Here is a 22690-nt window from a genome sequence, read left to right as displayed (position 1 = left end):
GTACTTCGGACCTTGAGGAGCGCATCACCACCTATACAACGGTGGTGAAGGGGAAAGATTTAACTCCCCATGAGATTGAATCTATTTTACTAAAGATGTCCGGGGAGATTCTCACGATGAGAGCCTTGACGTGGTATTCGCTGTTGCTCGAGAAGTCCATAAATTCCTTAGAGATGCCCGCGGATTCTTTTATTAAGGACCATGCTAGGGTTAAAAAGGTGTAAGCCTGAAAGTCCGGCATATTTAGAATCGCACAAGGAGAGTCCGAGTTGCTACGGGAATTCATCACCCAGTTCCAAAGGGAAAGAATATTGCTCCCCGCGATTCCGGATTAATCGGTGGTTGAAGCATTTACCAAGGATCTGAGTCTGAGAAGTTCTGATGCTTCTTGAAAATTAAAGGAAAACTTGCTTGAGCTACAAGCGACGAGTTGGGCGGATGTTCACAATCGATACGAGTCCAAGATAAGGATTGAAGATGATCAGTTTGTCTTCCCAGCGTCGGCAAAAGGTCGGGAAGAATAAAGAAAAATCAAAAGACAATTTTAACACAAATAGGCGGTCTTCAAGGGGTCGGTTTTTTCCCTACAAAGGGGCCGAAGGACGTGACAGAGGTTTCTGGTCGATAGACAGGTTCGTTATCGACAAAAGAATTGATCGCAGTCAGAATAACAGATCGTTGCAGGACAAAGAAATGTCAGGTTCTCGAGATCCTTCCAATCTAGGCTATCAGAATACAACTTCATTGTCAGTGTAGTATAGTTGGTATTGGCTATGCGGAACATTAAAGAAGCACAGTTTCCGAAGCCGATGAGGTACGATACCTGCCAGAGGGACCCTAACTTGTGGTGTGAATACCACGGGACGAATGGCCACCGTACTAGGGACTGCCCTCATATACCTTACTAAAACATGGCTATCTCAGGGAATTCATAAGTGCCCGGGCCAAGAATTATTACGGTCATAACAGTGACAATGCAGACCCCTTAAAAACAGGAGAAGATCCCCCGCACCAGACGATCAACATGATTTTTGGGAGAAACGAGATTAACGAAGTTACTTTTCGACAACAAAAAATATGAAGGTAATAGTAACCCATGATAAGAAGCTCTAGGAAGCTGTTGAGGACGACATCACTTTCACGAAAGAAGATGTAGATGGATTATTGCTACTGCACAACGATTTACTAGTAATATCTTTAAATGTATTAGATTATAAAAGCAAACATGTTTTGGTGGATCTAGGAAGTTCGCCAATATAATAAAATAGAGAGTATTAGAGCAAGCCAAAATTACTAGAAGTATCATTCTGGCCATAAAACTCTTCGCCGGATTCAACCTCGCAAGTGTAACGACCTGAGGAGAGATCCTACTGCCCATAAATGCCGAAGGGGTGATGAAGACAACCCTTTTCTAGGTTGTGGACGATAATATAGGTTATAATATTATTCTGGGAAGGACCGTGGTTGTACGAGATGAGGGCCGTACTATCAACATAACATCAGTTGCTTAAATACCAACTCCCGAAGGAATCAAATAGATAAAAGGCTATCAACTGGTAGCAAGGGAGATGAATGCGATTTTGGTCTCCTATAGCAAAGGGAAGGAGAATGCGACATAGAAATTACACAAACCAGCACCTGCTCCTGAATCAAATGAAGATAAAGAGGGGGAAGAAGTGTTGGAATCTTATCAGGTGCCAAGATATTTTCAGGTATCAGAAGAGACGGACTCAACGAAGTCCACAATGGAAGACCTCGAATAAGTTGCACTGTTTGAAAAGTTCTTGGATAGGAAATTCCACTTGGGAACAGGGTTGCACCCCGAGATCAGTTATAAATTTATTGAATTTCTTAAGTATAATGCCGATTATTTTGCATGGTCTCATGTAGATGTGACATGAATCCCAACGGAAGTGGCCGTATACAAGTTAAGCTTGGATCCCAGCATTCCTCTGGTAAGACAAAAGAAATGCCCTATTACAAAGTCCAGGAATAAATTCATCAAAGAAGAGGTAACTCCCCTACTTGATATTGGTTTGATCCAAGAGGTAAAGTATTCAGACTGGCTAGCTAACGTAGTAGTCGTGCCTAAGAAGAACAATAAATTTTTCATGTGCGTAGATTATAAGCACTTGAATAAGGCGTTCCCAAAGGAATCATTCCCATTGCCAAACATAGATCAAATGATTTATGTAACGGTCAGACACAGATTAATGAGTTTCCTTGATGTTTATTCCAGTTACAACCAAATTAAGATGAACTTGGAAGATTAAGAAAAATATTCGTTCATAACGAATTTCAGCGCATATTGCTATAATGTGATGCCCTTCGTGCTAAAGAATGCCGGAACCACATATCAATGACTCTTAAATAAGATGTTTGAAAAACAGATAAGAAAAACCATGGAAGTTTATATAGATGGATGCTTGTTAAGTCTTTGAATGAAGGTGATCACCTTAAGCATTTGCAAGAAAATTTTGACATCCTAAGGAAGCATAACATGAAGCTTAACCCCAAGAAGTGCGCGTTCGGGGTCAGCTTCAGCAATTTCCTAGGGTTTCTGGTATCACAAAGGGGGGATTGAGGTAAACCCCGATAAGATTAATGACATAAAAGACATCCGGACCAGCTATCAAGCGTGAAAGAATTTCAAAGGCTCACATAGAGATTGGCCGCTTTGAGCAGGTTCATTTCCCGATCATCAAAGAAATGCCACCATTTCTTTGCGCCGCTAAAAAAAACACCTTCGAATGGACCTTGGAATGCCAGCTGGCTTTGATAGATTTGAAAAGGTACTTGTCAAGCCCTCCGTTACTATCCAAGCCAGAGGAAGTGGAAACATTGTTAATCTACCTAGCAGTCTCGGAGGTAGCGGTAAGCACCATTTTAGTCTGTGAGGACGAAGGTACACAATTTTCCATTTATTAAGTTAGTAGAATTTTAACGGAGTGGATACTTGTTACCTGTATTTGGAAAAGCTGGCCTTTGCTCTTGCAGTCGCTGCTCGAAAGCTGAGGCCTTACCTCCAATGTCACCCGATAGACGTGCTGACCAGCTTTCCCTTGCGGAATATCCTTCACAAACCCTAACTCTTGGGTAGATTTGCCAAACGAGCTGTCGAAATGAATGAATTCGACATAGAGTATAAATCTAGGACTATGATTAAGTCACAAATGCTAGACGACTTTGTGGACAATTTCAGTCTAGGATTCCTGACAGTGAATATCGAGAGTTTGGACCTTATTTATGGATGGTGGTTCTAATATAAAGGGGTCCGGGCTTGGCATAGTATTAACCACGCCTTAGAGAGAAACCCTAAGGTTGTCCATAAGAACAGTCCCTTTGACTAACAACAAAGCAGAGTATAAAGCTTTGATTGCATGACTTGAATTGGCTTGGGGACTAGATTCCGAGGTCATAGAAGTCAAATGCGACTCCCAGCGGGTGGTAAATCCAGTCTATGTGATCTTTGAAACTAAAGAGGAGCACATGCAACAATACATTATGAAGGTTCAGGCCCTACTTGCTCGATTTCAAGATAGGTCAATTACGCATATCTCAAGGGAAGAAAACGCAGAAGAGGATGAACTAGCTAACCTCGGTTCATCAACAGAAGCGAAGGGATCCAATTTTGGGATGGTAGTGCAACTCATGCACTCGGTTCTAGATGCAGATAGATACTATGAGGTAAATACGACCAATTTGGTCTAGGACTGGAGGAATGAGATCATTGATTCTCTTGAACATGGGAAATTTAAAGAAGACTCCAAGGCATCTCGGGAGTTGCGTGCTAAATCAACGGGGTATAGCTTTAAAGGAGGCCAATTGTACGAGAAATCCTTTCAAGGCCCACTGGCCCGATGCTTAGGAGCCTCCAAAGCTAACTATGTTATTCGAGAAGTCCACGAAGGGATATGTGGACATCATTCGGGTGCAGACTCCTTAGTACTAAAACTGATAAGGCCAGGATACTATTGGCCCCGAATGGAACAAGACGCCAAAACTTTCATGCAAAAAATGTGATAAGTGTCAACGCTACGCACCATTAGTACATCAACCAACAAAACTATTACACTCAGTTCTATCTCCATGGTTGTTCATGAAGTGGGGAATAGATATCATCAGACCACTGCCGCTAGCCCCTGGTAAGGTAAGATTTCTTTTAATATGAACTGGCTATTTTTCTAAGTGGATTGAAATAGATCTTTATCAAAAGATCGGCGAACATGAGGTGGTGGATTTGTTATGGGAGAACATAATTTGCAGATTTGAAATACTAAAAGAGATAGCCTGCGATAACGGGCCACAATTTATAGGTACAAAGATCACAAAGTTTCTTGAAGACTTGAAAATAAAATGAATCACATTTTCTCCCTATCATTCGAGCGCAAATGGTCAAGCAAAATCAGCGAGCAAAGTGATTATACAAAATCTCAAGAAGAGCTTGGAATCAGCAAAAGTTAAGTGGCCTGAGAAACTACTCGGAGTGCTATGGGCATACCGAACAACAGCCAAATCAAGCACAGGAGAAACTCGTTTTGTCCTTGTGTACAGAGCAGAAGCCTTAATCCTGGTGGAAGTAAGGGAGCCCACTTTGAGATATTTCTAAGAAAATAAAGAGACAAACAATGAAGAAATGTTAATCAACTTGGAGCTACTCGATGAATGTAGGGATTTGGCACATATAGGAATGGCAGCCCAAAAGTAGAATGAAAAGATATTATAATTGAACACCCAACCTCCGTTATTTCAAAGTAGGAGACTTGTTTATAAGGAATGTTACTCAAAACACTCGGGAACTTAATACAGGAAAGCTAGGTCCAATCTTGGAAGGCCCTTGCGGGGTTTCAGCTGTCACCGGGAAAAGTTCGTACGAGTTGGAGAATCATAGTAGAGAAAACTTGCAAAGCAACTGGAATGTGACACACCTCAAGAGATATTATTGCTGATGAATATCACTTGTACTAAAAGTGTGTGCAACACTCTTTTTCCCTTCATTCAGTTTTTGTCCCAATTGGATATTTCTCGCAAGGTTTTTAACGAGGTAATAATAATTTTAATAGCAAGGTTACCCGGCTGTTCACAAGTGCAAACCACTAGAGGATTATTAGATAGTCTTTTGCTCGATAGCATAAATTCCTAATGGGAAGTAAAGTTCATTATCGAACTGAAGGTTATCTAGTAATTCATTAGTGGAATCCTCGAATGTGCAAAATTTCCAGTGTTCTAATTAGCTTCCTTCACATTCAAACACTGGGGCGAATGATACGAGGATACGGAAACAATGACTGCCATGTCGTCCGGAAAATAAAAACGAAAACATAGTTGTATCATCGGGACCGGGGACTACGCGGCTAGCCCTGTAGAAACAAGTTGTGCAGGATAGCCAAAAGAAATGGCAATCTCTTTTTAGCATAGCGAATGCTCATGTACTTTTTGAAAACGTAAGGAATAAAAGTAAAGTCTTTTTATTTCTATGTTGTTTCTTATATGAACAATTAACTGATTTTGTCATTTGAAAGTTAAACAAGTACTTCAAATGCTAGTGACGTAATGAACATGAGATGTCCTCTTCAAGAGCATCGTAAACATAAGAGGGCGCTCTCTTATTAAAACCCTCACGATAAAGGGTGGTTTAAGAAGAATTTGTGCCCAAAATAAAAATGCTTTTGGGGAAAAACACACCCACAACCTTACATAATTAGACGCAAACAACAAAACATGTGGGAAACACTTAATCAAAACAGAATGCAAAGATTAAAACTTGCATAAATGTTCAAACAAAATAACACAGAAAGACTCATGTAATACTTGAGAAAAAGACACTTTTAGTCACAATAAATGTGCCGAAATGGCTCAAGTACAAAAGTTGGGAAAAGAAAGGAAAAGCTAAACCGTTGCATCTCCGCAACCCGGATGAAGATAAGTATATGTGCCCCTAGAGGAAGTAGGTTGATCCGCTGTCGGTTCGATATGTTGGACTTCATCATCTTGGCCCTCAACATCGTCACCTTCCTGTTCATCTCCAGTTCTCAAGAACTCAGAATCGATACCAGAAGAATCGATAGCATCAGGCCTGACTGGAAGACCCCTTTTTGTGGCTAACTCCAACTCAAGAGCCTTAGCAATTTTTGCATCAAAATCTATGACACCTTCTTTCGCCTCTACTAAGGGTTTTCTCCTCATACTATACATGTAATGTATTTCTTAACAATAAGGGACGTCGCTTGATTTTAGTAGATCTGAAAAGTTTGTTATGCTCGATAGTCCTCTTGTACTTCTCCTCCAACTGGACATATTTCACCCCAACATCGGCAAGCTCTTCAGTTTTGAAGTTCAAGGCTACCTCCAAATTGTTCGATCTTTCAGCGGCGACAGCCTTGCGATCAGATGCAGCAAGAACGACACTATGGACTTTGACCCATTTAGCCCTAACCTCTTCAATTGGAACCCTCAGCGGGGAAATCTCTTGGTTAAGGGTTTCCAGTTCTTTCTCACTTTGTTGCAAATGAGCCTCGAACACAACAGCCTCAGCAACTATGATTTCTAGTTCAAAGAGGCGAGTAGCAGTTTGGTCCACTCGACCAAAAGTTTATCGCACTCAGAGCTAAGTTCCTCGTTTTCCTAAATCAACCTTTGAAGGCCCTCGGAAGCCAGGAAATTGGCCTACGAAACAAGAAAGGCAAATTCAAAAAATAATACTAAATCAATGTTAGAAGAAATGACAAAGGAAAAGAATAATACACCGCCGCGGTGTTGTGCATGGCATTATTCAACAAGCACTCTCCCGATAGAGACTGTATAGACCGAGAGAGTAACGCTCGTCCTCTTTTATGGATCTTCTAAGGGGGAAGCATAATTTTGCCCTAAATTTCCATGAACTAGTTATTGGGGAGGAGGAATATCCTCTTTCTCGAACAGATGCGGCCGGTGGAGATTATATAGCAGTTGCTGATTTAAGATTGGGTGAAGAAGGTGATGAAGCTGATGGCGTTGAAGGGTGAGAAGTAGATGCGGCAAGTGTAGTGCTGGTTGTTGGTTACTCATCAACCAAAGATGGCAGGGGACTGGTACTCAGCTTCACAGTACCGGGTGCAACGACTAGGATCGGGCAACGGGAGTTGGCATTTTCTACCATCTCAAACTCCCCCAAAGAGCCGAGACATCATATTCGGTTGGTGTAACTAACTCAATAGGTTGAGCATTCTGTTGAGTTGATAAGGATCTTCATTTTCTATGTAGAGAAGCTCCCCTATCACTAGATTCTCCATCATCGTCGATCATTATGGTGTCTATTGATGGCCTGGATAGAGCACTCATCACCATAACTTCGGATACGACATAGGGGCGGCATTCTTCGCCCACTTATTCTTTCCTCCGGCTATGGAGGAGTACTTTGTTTTTTGTTGCTTGTTCTCTGTTTGGGGACTCTAAGAAGAAATACTTGCACTCGAAGTAGGCCGAGAGACACCTGTTCGAGTAAGTGGCTCCTGAAGTAGTCTCGCCACATTAGCAGGTGCAGATAAAATGTCATCCTCTGGGATGACAATCGTGCCCGAGGGTAGACCTGAATTCAATAAAGGGAGAAAGGGTTAATTAATTTCCTCACACAAAAAACAAAGACGAGATAAATCTATGTTACCACGATTTTTGGCCTTCCACTTGTATTTAAGGACTAGTTCTTTCAACAAGCGGGTTTTGGGACATAGCAACGTCTAAGATTTTCTGGATCCACTGGTCCAAGCCATCAACCCTAGGTGCAACCCATTGGGTTGCTGAAACAAGCTAAATAAGGAGGGTCGATAAGGATAAGAAAAAACTTCTAATGAAAGAAATATTAAACAAGGAGCTTACGAGTGTGATTCCTTGATTCCGGAAAGGATGAAGCCGTTGCCGGAATGATATCAATGGTGGTGACTGAAAAAAACCATTCCATCTACCCACGATTGTTTTCATCAACCATGCTAGATAACAGGGCATGGTGGCCGCGTTTGCTGTAGTTTATCTTCCCCCATGAAGATTTTGGAGGAATAGAGGTTCATCACATGAGATAGGGATAGCTCCTCTCCCTTTTGGTGTAGGCGCTGAAGACAAGCAATTGTCCTCCACACGGAAGGACCTAATTGAGCCAAACACACCTGAAAGCGGAGACAGAACTCCATAATAACATAATCAAGCTCCCCGCTCAGAGAAAACCCTCCCAACGTAAAGAGATACGTGTAAAAGCATGTAAAATCCTCCTTGTGTAGGGTTACCCACACCACCAGATAAGGAGCGATAATGTCTAAATCATGGCAACAAAAATCTTCCTTTACAACAAAAATACTAGAAGGACGGATGGAAGAAGGGTATCTGCCAACGACCCATGTATAAGAGTTAGCAGAAAGAAATATCTCTTCGAAATCTTTGGTGGTAATTAGGCCCTTTGGGACAATGGTACTCACCGTAGGGGGGAGCAGCATCATCAGCTTTGTCTTTGTTCTTTGATGAAATAGATTTTCTTGAAGAGGAGGCCATTTCTTATCGTGAAAGAGTTTTTTCTCTGAAATAAGGAAGTTGAGGAAAGGTTGAAGTCGGAAGGTGACTTGAGTAAAGAAAGTCTTAGAAAATTCAGAATGTTATGAAGTGTAAATTTAAGGAAGTAGATGCGTATAAGTAAAGGTTTAGGCGGTTAAATTCATGGTCATAATTACATTGATAACCGGCAAAGGTTATGATAAAACATGAGATAACGCATGTTCGGGGCATTAAATGCAGCGAGGCATGCGTCTAATCAACCGTCAGAAGTCTCTCAGAGGGGGTCAGTGAAATTCCTGCCAAAAGGAACAATTTTACCAACTTCCTGGTGACACAAAGTTATGTCACCAGAAAGTAGGAGGACTAGTTGTATAGGATAAAATATGCTATGCTAAGTAATTGCATAAGAGAATGACACATAGAACTGGAGGCAGAGGGTAGCTAAAACCGAAGACAACTATTATGTTTGTCACCAGAAAGAATGATGCTCATACAGATGCAATAAATGTCAGCCACTCGGTAGAATTTAGTGGAGAATATTGTGTAGCATTTAATACACTACCTATTATAAAGAATTTGTCATTCATGCCCACCGTTACACATTCTTCAACGACCCTCATAATTGACATTAAAGTGGGGCATGATCCTAAGACCTTGTTCCCTACGTGCAACTATAAATAGCGAGCTTTGTTATTCTTGTAAAGAGAGAAATTTTCATGCAAACTTATGCTACAATCTATTTACAACTTTACCTTCTGACTTTTTAATTTCGTTTCAATTCACTCTGAGGGGTACGTATAGACATACGTAAAACCTTCCTTGGTGAAGGAAACCTGCTCTATCATATCAGGAGTGAGGATGTTATGGTTTGGGCAGTTTCATTCCTCTTTCACAGTATGAATACTAGAAGGGCGAATAGAGGAGGGCTACCTACTAACAACCCAAGTCCGTGGAGACGCAGATGGAACCTTCTCTTTGAAGTTATTTATGGTACTCATGTGTTTGGGTATGATGGTGTTTATAGTGGGAGGCTCGAAATCAATGTCAACTTCTTTATCTTTGTTTCTCTTCGGGCCTCCACCGAAGAGAAGATCAGAGTTTCTAAAAGAGCTGTATAAGAAGTCATGGTAGTAAAATAGCAGTAAAGTTTTTAGAGAAAGTTAGAGAAGATGAAAGTTTTCTAAGCAGGAGGAGACTGAGTGCAGGGAAGACGATAAGCTTATGAAATTTCTGGAAGTTAAAGAGTTAAAATGCTAAGTATAAGTAAGGATATTGTCATGACCCAAAACTAGATGACACCTATCGTAGAACTAGGCAAGTCACTACTCAACTTCTCAACACAATAAATGCTTTAAAAATAAAGATGGAAGCAATTAATATTTAAGAAAACCCTTTTTGAAACGGAAATAAATCCACAACACAATACAATCTATCCCAGAATTGGGTTGTCACCGAGTACATGAGCATCTATACCGGAATACAGTCTACTACAATGTCTAAGAATAAGAATTGAAATATAGATAAAGATTGTGAAGGAGGGTCAAGGCCTGCAAACGCCACTACCTCGATAGTCTCCGGATCTTGACTCCTCAATTAGCAACCACCGTGACTGGCAGCACCTAGATTTGCCTAGGAGGTGCAGGGTGTAGCGTGAGTACAACCAACTCAATAAGTAACAAATCCAAATTTTGGACTGAAAGTAGTGACAAATTCAACCGGCACAGTTCAATATAGAAATAACAGTGCATAAACGTAGGCATGCTTTCAAGTTCAACAGATAAACTCAAAATAGTAAAATAGATCAAATCTGAATGATAAGAAGAATATAACTTCTCTACTTCTACATGCCAGTGCACATGGTGTATGTGATGCACCATGCTGACAGCTTCATGTGCTCACAGTCTCAAATGCTCAATCAGTCGGTACTGTATATGCCCCAGGGAAGATTTATCCCGGAATATATACATCATTGACCATCAGTCACCTAGTATCGAGTAGGGCCATTCCAGCTCATGGAGTAGATCCATATCTAGGTATATAATGCTTCGGACAAGATCCATGTCCAGGGAAGATCCATTCCTCAATAACATCAACCGCGCTCACTGGGGGTGTGCATAGACTTTGGAGGGGCTCCTTTAGCCCAATCGCTATCATAAATTAGTATAATTGCTGCGGCATGTAGCCCGATCCCATAAACGTCACTCATAATCAGGCTCTCGGCCTCACTCGGTCTTCAATCTCTCCAATCTCGCTCACGGGCTCATAAATGTCATGAAACTAGCCCGAACATGATGATATGATGTATCAATAAATTACAATAGAGACTGAGATATGATATGAAATGAATGAACATGACTGAGTACAAAATATCAATGAGATCAGTAAGTCAACAGTAAGAAACGACCACTATTGGTCCCAACAGTACCAGCATATGGCCTAAACATGACCTTTAGCATGATTGACAGCTCAGTTATTTTATCACATGGTGAAAACACAAATATCAACAAGATAGGGTCACTTTATAGTGCCATGGAATCGACCAGGTTCCAATTTACATAGTACACGCCGGCATGCCCGTCACTTGGCATGTGCGTCACCTCAATACCAATCACATAACACATAATTCGAGTTTTCAAACCCTCAGAACCAAGTTTGAAAGTGTTACTTAACTCAATACGGGTAAAACATCTACTCTAACACGCCTTTGCCTTCCCCAAACGTCCCGAATATAGATGCAAGCAGTACAATACAATCAATATGGGCTAAAGGAATCAATTCCACAAGAAAGAAAAATATGAAGTTACAACCCAAAATCCGCCAAAAGCCGACTTCGGGCCCACATCTCGAAATCCAAAAAAGTCACAAAACCCGAAAATTCATTCACTCACGAGTTCAACCGTTCAATTTCTATCAAAATCCAACACCAAATCGTCACCTAAAAACCCCAAATCTACTCTCCAAATCCCTACCCTCAAATCCCCAATTTCACATAAAAACCATGCAATCTAGGTGGGAAAAACAATGGGGAAACAAGATTATTGACCAAAAATGAGTACAAGAAGCTTACCTCAAGAATCCCCTCAAAAATCCTCTCAACAATTGCCTAAGACCGAGTTCAAAATGTTGAAATGAAGACAAAATCGCGAACCCTCATTTTTAAACATTCTGCCCAGGCTTTTCGCACCTGCGGAACCGCTTTTGCGGTAAAATCTCCGCTTATGCGGAATCCACTTAACCAGCTGCCTCTACTTCTGCGAGCCCTAGAACACATCTGAACATATCGTAGGTGCAGAAAATGCCAGCACACCTATGGAACCATCCCGCAGTTGTGCCCTTTTGCCCGCTTTTGCGACCACGTAGGTTCGGGAAACATCTTCGCACTTGCATCCTCTGCTCACCCCTCCCTTGGCTGCTTCTGCGGCTCTTGCCTCACTTCTGTAGGCTTGCACCTACGGTTCCCACTCCGCAGGTGCGATTACAGCAACAGTAACAAACTTCAGCTACTTCACAAACTCAAAACCAAGTCTGTTAACCATCCGAAATCAACCCGAGGACTCCGAGACCTCAACCAAACATACCAACAAGTACTAAAACACAATACGTACTTAGCAGAACCCTCAAATCACCTCAAACAACATCAAAAACACTAATTGCACACGGATTTAAGCCTAATGAACTTTGAAATTTCCAAATTCTACAAACAATGCTGACACCTATCAAATCACGTCCGATTGACCTCAAAGTTTGCACACAAGTAACAAATGACCCTGCAAACCTACTCCAACATCCGGAAATCCGACCTGACCCCGATATTAATAATTTCACTCCTGCTCAAACTTCCTAAAATTCAAACTTTCGCCATTTCAAGTGTAATTCTACTATAAACCTCCAAATCATAAACCAACCGTGCTAACGGAACCACCTGAATTCAAATCCCATGTCATTTGCACATAAGTCAACATCCGGTCAACTTTTTCAACTTAAGCTTTCCATTTAGAGACTAAGTGTCTCAATTCGCACCCGGATGGATGGAATATCGTGAACTATTGGCCTCCTCATGACTCAACTCCTATAGACCATCTATATTGGGCACACATATCTGGCCCTGCATCCTCAACACCTCATCATCTCTAATAGTCACATCTCAGACATCACCATGCTGAACCTTGTCCTTGGGGACAAGAAAATGAGGATCAACATATTGTCACTCTCTGATGCAATCAAATAAGGAAGGCCGAGAAACCACACAGGCTAGGACCTAACTAGGCTCCGAAACATCTAATCTCATGAAATAGTTGGCTAAGGCCTGAAAATCAATTGCAAAAGGTCTCTCACCAACAGGAATGAATACAAGACTACCCATACTTACTGCCTTCCTACCCAGATGATACAGAATAGTAATATCATAGTCCTTTAGTATCTCCAACCATCTTCGCTGCCTTAAATTGAGATCCTTCTATTTGAACAAGTGCTGGAGGCTCTGATGATTTGTAAACACCTCACAAGACACACTGTAGAGATAGTGCCTTCAAATCTTCAACGCATGGACAATGGCAGCCAACTTCAAATCATGAACAAGGTGGTTCTTCTCATGGGGCTTCAAGTGAAACGAAGCATAAGCAATCACTCTACCCTCCTACATTAAAACACACCCAATACCGATCCAAGAAGCATCACAATATACTGTATAAGAACAAGAAGTTGATGGTAGAATTAGAATTAGAGCTGTGGTCAAGGTAGTCTTGAGCTTTTAAAAGATCTCCTCACACTCATCCGACCACCTGAAATGAGCACCCTTTTGGGTCAATTTGGTCAAGGGTGATGCAATATACGAGAAACCCTACACAAAGCGACGGTAATAACCAGCCAACCCTAGAAAGATCCAAATCTCCGTAGCTGAGGACGGTTTGGGCCAACTATGAACCGCCTCTATCTTCCTTGGATCTACCTAAATACCCTCACGGGACACCACGTGCCCCAAGAATGCCACTGAGCTGAGCCAAAACTCACACTTGGAGAACTTGGCATAAAGCTTCTCCTCCCTCAACCGCTGCAACACAACCCTCAAATGTTGGGCATGCTCCTCCTGGCTACGAGAGTACACCAGGATATCATCAATGAATACAATAACAAATGAGTCGCGATAAGGTTAAAATACACTATTCATCAGATGCATGAACGTTGTTGGGGCGTTGGTCAACCCAAAAGACATCACAAGGAACTCATAATGACCATAACGGGTTTCGAGAGCTGCTGTAAGAATATCTAAGTCCCAAATCTTCAATTGGTGATACCCTGACCTCAAATCAATCTTGGAGAACACCCTCCCTCCCTGAAGATGGTCAAATAGATCATTAACATGCGCCTAAGGGTACTTGTTCTTGATTGTGACTTTGTTCAACTACCTATAATCAATGTACATTCTCATAGTGCCATCCTTCTTCTTCACAAATATAACCGGTACACCCCAAGGTGACACAGTAGGCCTAATAAACACTTTCTCAAGGAGTTCCTGAAGCTGCTACTTCAACTCTTTCAACTGAGTCGGTGCCATACGATACGGAGGAATAGAAATGGGTAGAGTGTCCGGCACCAAGTCAGTACCAAAGTCAATATCCCTATCAAACGGCATGCCTGACAGGTCTACAGGAAACATATTCGAAAAATCTCACACTACCAGAACAGAATTAATAGTAGGGGTATCAACACCAACATCCCACACAAAAGCCAAATAAGATAAACAACCCTTCCCAACCATCCGCTGGGCCTTCAAGTATGAAAACACTCTATTGGGAACATAGTCTAAACAACCTCACCACTCAATCCGTGACAACCCTGTCATCACCAAAGGTATAGTCTTAGCGTGACAATCCAAAATAGCATGACCTGGAGACAACCAATCCACACCAAAGATCATGTCAAAATCAACCATATTAAGTAGCAAGAGAACAAGTATAGTCTCCAATCTCCCAATAGTCACTACACATGACCGGTACACATAGTCCATAATAATGGTCTCACCCACTAATGTAGATATATGAACATATGAAGCTAAAGACTCACGAGGCATATTGAGATAATGAGAAAAATACGATGATACATTTGAATAGGTAGAACCAGGGTTAAATAATATAGAAACATCTCGGTGACATACTAAGATAATACTTGTGATCACTATATCTGAATCCATAGCATATGGTAGGGAATGCATAGAATCGAGCCTGGCCGCCACCTAATCGTCCTCCCCCTCTAGGGCGACCCCTAGCTAACTGAGCTCCACCCCGAGCTAGTTGGGCGGGTGTGAAGTAATGGGTGTTAAAGTCATAGGTTGACTCCTCTGCTAAGCTGAACCTCCTAAAGGTCGGAGACAATGCCTATTAATATGACCCAAATCTCCAAACTCAAAGCAACCCCTCCCTATGAATGGCGGTGGGGACTAAAGGGAGCCCCAAGCACCGGATAGCTGCTAGAAAGACTCGACAAAGATGAACCTTGAGCTGATGGTGTATGATACGAACTCTGAGCTGGAAAGGAACTAAGAGATGAGTGACCCTGCGAAGAACTGTGTGAGCCATGGCTAGATGATACACCGCGGTGAACTAGACGAGCCATTTGAGAATGCCTATAGAGATGACCCTGCCTTGGTAGAACTAACTCTAGAAGGAGCACCACTAAAACCGCCTGGTTCTCGAGACCTATTGGCCTCCATCCCAACCCCTCCTGGCTGCGGACCAACTTTATTTGCCGAGAAATGTCAACAACCTCATCGAAAGTAGCACTAGATACTATCTCTAGAGTCATAAGCACCCGCAATAGAAATGTGAGGCCATCAATGAACCTCCTGATCCTCTCCCTATCAATGGGGACCAACCAAACTACATAAAAGGCCAACTCAGAAAACCTCATCTCATACTGCGGCACAATCATATCATCCTGATGTAACTGCTCAAATTGTTTGTGTAGCTCCTCTCTGCGAGACTGCGGCACATACTTCTCCAAGAAGAGAACGAAGAAATCTTACCATGTAGGTGGCGCTGCATCGACAGGCCTATGCCTCTCATAAGCCTCCCATTAGCTGAAGGCTGCCCTAGAAAACTAAAACGTAGTGAACGGGACCCCACTGGTCTCGATAATACCTACTGTACGAAAAATCCTCGGACACTTGTCCAAGAAACCCTGTGCAACCTCCGACTCTGTCCCGTTGAAAGATGGAGGTTGTAGTCTATCAAACCTCTCTAGTCTCCACTGCTCATCATTAGTCATAACAGGAACCACATGGGCCTGAGCAGCTACCACCGGCTAGGCTGGTAGTGCCCCCAGTCTCTAGAGTCCCTACATCACCTACTCTAGTGTATGAGCAACGAGAGTCTTAGTAACTCCCCCCTGCTTGAGAAGTGGTTATTGCGGCTGGAACAAAGACCGTCTAAGCAAGACTGGTGCGTATGGTAGGAATCTGAGCTAACGCCTCCAGAAGGGCTGGAATCACGATTGGCACAGCTGGTGCCTGAGCTAGCCTTACGGGCACATCCACAACTGGGACATGCTCCTGAACTGGGGCAACTGGTGGATCTATTGGTGCTGCCCTATACTATTGTACAAGCTGCACCTCTGCCACTACCGCGGCCTCTATTGCGACATCAACCTCTCTTAGCCCTGACTGGCGGTACTGCTGGCTGTCTGTCCTGCCCAGTAGTGCGTATCCTCACCATCTGTGAGAGAATAGAATAACAGAAGTTTAGTTACCAGAGTCAATAGATTCGCATAACAAAGATTTAAGAATGTGAAATTTCCTAAGGTTTCGGCAGCCTCTCGAAGATAAGTACAAACTTCTCCGTACCAATCCGCAAGACTCTATAAAACTAGCTCATAACTCGTGAGACCTATGTAACCTAGGCTATGATACCAACTTATCACGACCCAAAACCGATTCTCGTGATGGCGCATATCGTGGAACTAGTCAAGTCATTACTCAACATCTCAACACACTAAAAGCTTTGAAAATAAAGACGGAAGCAATTAATATTTCAGAAAAACCTTTTTAAAATAGAAATAAATCCACAACACATTACAATCTATCCCAAAACCAGGGTGTCACCGATTACATGAGCATCTATACCAGAATATAGTCTACTACAATGTCCAAGGAATAAGAACTGAAATACAGATAAAGACAGTGAAGGAAAGTCAAGGCCTGCGAATGCCATGCAACTACCTCGATAGTCTCTGAGATCCTCACTCCTCAATCAGCAGTCGTCGCGACTGGAAGCACTTGGATCTGCACATGAGGTGCGGGGTGTAGCATGAGTACATCCATCTCAATAAGTAAAAAATCCAATCTTTGGACTAAAAGGTAGTGACGAACTCAACTGGCATGGTTCAATATAGAAATAACAGTGCAGAAATGTAGGCATGCTTTCAAGTTCAATAGATAGCTCAAAATAGTAAAATAGATCAAATCTGAATGATGTGAAGAATATAACTTCGCTACTTCTACATGCCAGTGCACATGTTGTATGTGATGCACCATGCTGACAGCCTCTTGTACCCACACTCTCAAATGCTCAATCAGTCGGTACTGTATATATCCCACATGGCCAAGGGAAGATCAATCCCGGAATATATACATCACTGACCATCAGTCAACCAGTACAAAGTAGGCCATTCTAGCCCGTCGAGAAGATCCATCTCCAGGTATATAATGCTTCAGACAAGATCCATGTCCAGTGAAGAGCCATCCCTTAATTATATCAACCGCGCTCGATGGGTGTATGTGCAGACTTCAGAGGGGCTCCTTCAGCCCAAATGCTATAATAAATATGTATAACCGTTGCGGCGTGCAACCCGATCCGATAAATGTCACTCATAACTAGGCTCTCGGCTTCACTCAATCATCAATCTCTCCAGTCTCACTCACAGGCTCACAAATGTCATGAAACTTGCCCGAACATGATGATATAATGTAACAATAAATAACCGAGACTGAGATATTATATGAAATGAATGAATATCACTGAGTACGAGATATCAATGAGATCAATAAATCAACAGCAAGAAACGACCACTATGGGTCCTAACAGTACCAGCATATAGCCTAAACATGATCTCTAGCATGATTGATAGCTCAATTATTTTATCATATGGTGAAAACACAAATATCACAAGATAGGGTCACTTTACAGTGCCATGGAACCCACCGGGTCCCAATTCACATGGTGCACACTGGCACACCCATCACTTAGCATGTGCGCCACCTCAATACTAATCGCATAACACATAATTCGGGGTTTCGAACCCTCAGAATCAAGTTTGAAAATGTTACTTACCACAATCCGGGAATAAACTCAACTCCAACACGCCTTTGCTTCTTAAATCGGTCTCCAACGTTTTGAATCTAGCCACGAGCAGTACAACACAATCAATATGGGCTAAAGGAATCAATTCCACAAGAAAAAATACGAAGTTAAAAGCCAAAAATCCAAAATTGGCCAAAAGCCGGCCCTTGGGCTGACGTCTCGAAATCCAACAATATTCACAACATCTAAAAGCCCATTCACTCATGAGTCTAATCATACAATTTCTATCAAAATCCAACACAAAATCGTCACCTAAAACCCCTAAATCTTTTCTCAAAATCCCTAGTTTCAAACCCCCAAATTTAACCTCAAAGCCACACAATCTGGGTGGGAAAAACAATGGGGAAACAAGATTATTGACCAAAAACGAGTACAAGAAGCTTACCTCGAGAATTCACTTGAAAATCCTCTCCATTGCCTAAGACCGAGTTCAAAATGTTGAAATGAAAAAAAAAGTGCGAACCCTCGTTTCAAGGCTTTTCGCACCTGCGGCCATATTTTCGCACCTACAAAACCGCTTTTACGGCAAAATCTCCGCTTTTATGGAATCCAATTAATGAGCTACCTCCATTCTGCAAGCCCTTGACCACATCTGCACATATCGCAGGTGCGAAAAATGCCATCACACCTGTGGAACCAACCCACATCAGCGCCCTTTTGCCCGCTTCTGCGACCACGCAGGTGCGGGAAAAATCTTCGCACCTGCGACCACTGATTACCTCTCCTTGGCCGCTTCTGCGGCTCTTGTCCTGCTTCTGCGGGCTCGCACCTGCAGTTCCCATTCTGCAGGTGCAATTACACCAGCAGTTACAAACTTCAGCTGCTTTACCAACTCAAAACCAAGTCCGTTAACCACACGAAATCAACCCTAGGCCCCCGAGACCTCAACCAAACATACCAAAAAAGTCCTAAAACACGACACTAACTTAGTCGAACCCTCAAATATCCTCAAACAACATCAAAAACACGAATTGCACGCGAATTCAAGCCTAATGAATTTTGAAATTTCCAAATTCTACAAATGACGCCAAAACCTATCAAATCACGTCCGATTGACCTCAAATTTTGTACACAAGTCACAAATAACCTCACGAACCTACTCTAACTTCTGAAAATGCAATCGGACCCTGATATCAAAAAGTCCATTCCTGGTCAAACTTTCAAAAAATCCAACTTTCACCATTTCAAGCCTAATTCTACTACTTACCACCAAATCACAATTCAGACGCGCTTCTAAGTCAAAACTCACCTAACAGAGCTAACGAAACCATCAGAATTCAAATCCGATGTTGTTTACATATAAGTCAACATCCGGTCAACTTTTCTAACTTAAACTTTCCATTAAGAGACTAAGTGTCTCAATTCACTCTAAACTCTCTCCGGACCGGAATCAACTAACCCGCTAAGTCATATAACATATGTAGAACATAAAAGGAGCATTCAATGGGGGAACATGGCTAGAACTCTCAAAACGACCGGCTGGGTCGTTACAGATATAGACGGTAAAAATCGTGGTCATGATTACCTCGAGAACCGACAAAAATATTGCTGTGTCGTGGAGTAACACGTGTTCGGGGTATTAAATGCAAGAAGACGTGTGTCCTTCCAAGCGTCATAGACTGTTCAAGAGATTTCCTGCCAAGAATAGGATCTTCACCAACTTCCCAGTGACACAAAGATATGTCACAGGAAAGCAGGAGGACTATATGTATAGGGAAAAATTGATTTATAATAAATGATCGAATGATAGCATGAGACGTGGAACTCAAGATAGGTAAAAGGCGAATCATGTAACAACTAGTTCTGGGAACAACATCTGCAATTGACATCGAGTAAACCCCGAAGGGAGAATGGCCAACGGGAACAAATTGTATATTGGCCATCATATAACATTCAATGAAGAATATCCTCTAATATTAAATGGGCAGCCGTTGTAGAGAATATTAGCATTTATGGTCTGCCGTTACTTATTTATCAACGACTCCTTTATTATCATTTAAGTGGGGCTTGATCTTAGGATCTTGTTTTCCTAGGTATAGCTATAAATAGCACGCTTAGCAGTCATCATAAGACACAAAATTCTAGGAAAAACATATGCTATATTTCATTTTCATTCTCAATTAAGCAATTTTATTTTCTCTTTTACATTGTTCTCATTTTTGTCCTCAAAGACACTACTCTCTGAGTCTGACTTGTTATCTTCTTCAATTTCAATTGCTAAGTCTTGCTTTTAATTTTATTTATTTACCATTTTTGGATCAAATTTGTTCGAATGTCTATAAACCGTGTAACAAATTCAACTGTACCGTATTACAGGTAAACAACCATCACGTGTACCAAGTAACTCTACCCACCAAAACTTAAGCAGATGAAAATAATTAGTTAAGTCACCTAGCTTATTTTTTGTCTTCGCTAAGGGTACGAATCAAATAGGTGCAACGACCCCCTTATACTAGAATGAGATTGAATAGCGAGCGACCTATTCACTGTTGCCTAGAGCAAATTAAAAGGATTAACCAAAAGTTTCTCAGAGATAAAGACCTATCTTCAACTCGAGTATGCACATGAAGATAAAGCCAAGGGCTTCGATTACCCCACAAAAACAAATTACAACACGGGGATGGGTGCACCAGGAAACTTTCTATATAGCATATATCTTCTTGTATTCATTGTTTAGAGCATCTGAATCTGAAAGGACTGATGCTGACCAGGACCGCGACCTGCCTGCCAGAGAGTTCCTTTGGATGCTTCTCTTGTTCGAGGAATTTATCTCATTCATAGCAACCCAATAACACATTGTTCCAATAGTTGTAGCCATTATGCTTGATCCAGTTACGGATACTAATATAGGCATCCACAGATTATCGTCGCCAACAACAATGTACGATAGGGACAAGTAAGCCACTGAAACAAACAAACATGCTACTCACATTAGCTTGTTTATAATTGACATCATCTTCTTCTTCGCTCTGCTTTCTATTACCACGATTGTAGTTTGCACAACCACAACAGCAAGAGCGATGGATAAGGATATTGAGTCAAAGACAAAGAAAACCAGAGATGCTGGATTTGGACCAATATTTGCTTCTCCAAGGGAATGATCAAGTGGGATATCATTCGGATCATCGACCCATTGGCCATTGATTTGAAAAATTGCACCAGAGGCTATTGTGCCAATGAGCATTCCCTTGAAGCTAATAAAATTTTTAGTATTTTTACTAATGAATTTTCATTGAAGGTCTTGTCATCAATGAAGCATTCCAAGTTGCAGCAATTATTGAGAAGCTGTCTCTTTTGTGGAAGGATTTCAAGAACTACTTGAAACTCAAACGAAAGGAGATGTCCCTTGAAGATATCATTGTTCGGTTGAGAATCGAAGAGGACAACAAAGCAGCTGAAAAGAAAGGCTGTGGAAACTCAACAATAATGGGAGCAAATATTGTTGAGGCTACTTCTCAAATTAAGAGAAAGAGAAAGCAAGCTTCTAGGCCAAGAAATAACCCAAGCAACAAGCGGTTCAATGGAAAATGCTACAACTGTGGAAAAGCTGGACACAAATCTGTAGAGTGTCGTGCTCCAAAGAAAGACAAGAAGAAGGGTCAAGCAAACATGATTGAAAAGCACAAAGATATTGATGACTTGTGTGCTATGCTTTTTGAATGCAACCTGGTAGGAAATCCTAAGGAGTGGTGGATTGATTTTGGAGCCACTCGCCAAGTTTGTGCTATGAGGGAAGCATTTTCTACATATGCTTCTGCTGGATCCGAAGAGACGCTTTCTATGGGAAATGCTGGTACAACAAAAATTGAAGGATATGGGAAGATATTTCTCAAGATGAATTCTGGCAAGGTCATGACTTTGAACAAAATCCTTCATGTTCCCGAAATTAGGAAGAACTTAGTCTCTATTGGACTTCTTGTAAAACACGGTTTCAAGTGCGTTTTTGTATCCGACAAGGTGGTGATAAGTAAGAATGAAATTTTTGTAGGAAAAGGTTACCATACTGAGGGCCTTTTCAAGCTGAATGTATTAGTTTTCGAAAATAATAATAAAACTTCAGCTTCTTCTTACTTGAGTCAAATGATTTATGGCATGTACGTTTGAGTTATGTCAATTATAAAACATTGCGGAAAATAATTAACTTGGAAGTATTGCCTAAGTTTGAATGCGAAAAATCAAAATGTCAAATATGTGTGGAATCTAAGTATGTTAAACATCATAATAAGTCGGTTGAAAGGAATTCAAATCCTTTAGACTTAATTCTCACAGATATTTGTGACATGAAGTCAATACTACTCGCGGTGGAAAGAAGTATTTCATAACTTTTATTGACGACATTGCTCGATATTGCTATGTTTACTTTCTTAATAGTAAATATGAAGCAATAGACTCATTCAGGCAATATAAAAATGAAGTTGAAACACAACTTAACAAGAAGGTCAAAATAATAAGAAGTGATAGGGGTGGTGAATAAGAAACTCCTTTTGAAGAAATATGTCTAGAATATGGAATTATTTATCAAACAACAGCCCCTTACACGACCCAATCCAATGGGATTGCGGAAAGAAAGAATCATTTATTAAAGGAGATGATGAATGCATTGTTCATAAGTTCTGGTTTGCCACCGAACTTATGGGGGAAGTCGTTCTTACGGCTAACCAGATACTAAATCGAGTACCCCATAGCAAAATACAATCCATTCCATATGAAAAATAGAAAGGAAGGAAGCCCAACTTGAATTATTTGAAAGTGTGGGGGTGTTTTACAAAAGTGCAAGTTCCTAAACCTAAAAGGGTAAAAATAGGACCGAAAACAGTTGA

At 41.4% G+C, this 22690-nt stretch overlaps 1 pseudogene; it reads right to left on the bottom strand.

Moving 5' to 3' along the window:
- Positions 1-20511: 20511 nt before the first annotated feature.
- Positions 20512-21054, bottom strand: LOC142175769 (ankyrin repeat-containing protein At5g02620-like; annotated as a pseudogene).
- Positions 21055-22690: the final 1636 nt, after the last annotated feature.

This window comes from Nicotiana tabacum, chromosome 3 (genome assembly GCF_000715075.1).
Source record: "Nicotiana tabacum cultivar K326 chromosome 3, ASM71507v2, whole genome shotgun sequence".
NCBI lineage: Eukaryota > Viridiplantae > Streptophyta > Magnoliopsida > Solanales > Solanaceae > Nicotiana > Nicotiana tabacum.
Note: the sequence above shows the minus strand (reverse complement) of the source record. Positions and strands in the feature narration are given on the sequence as shown.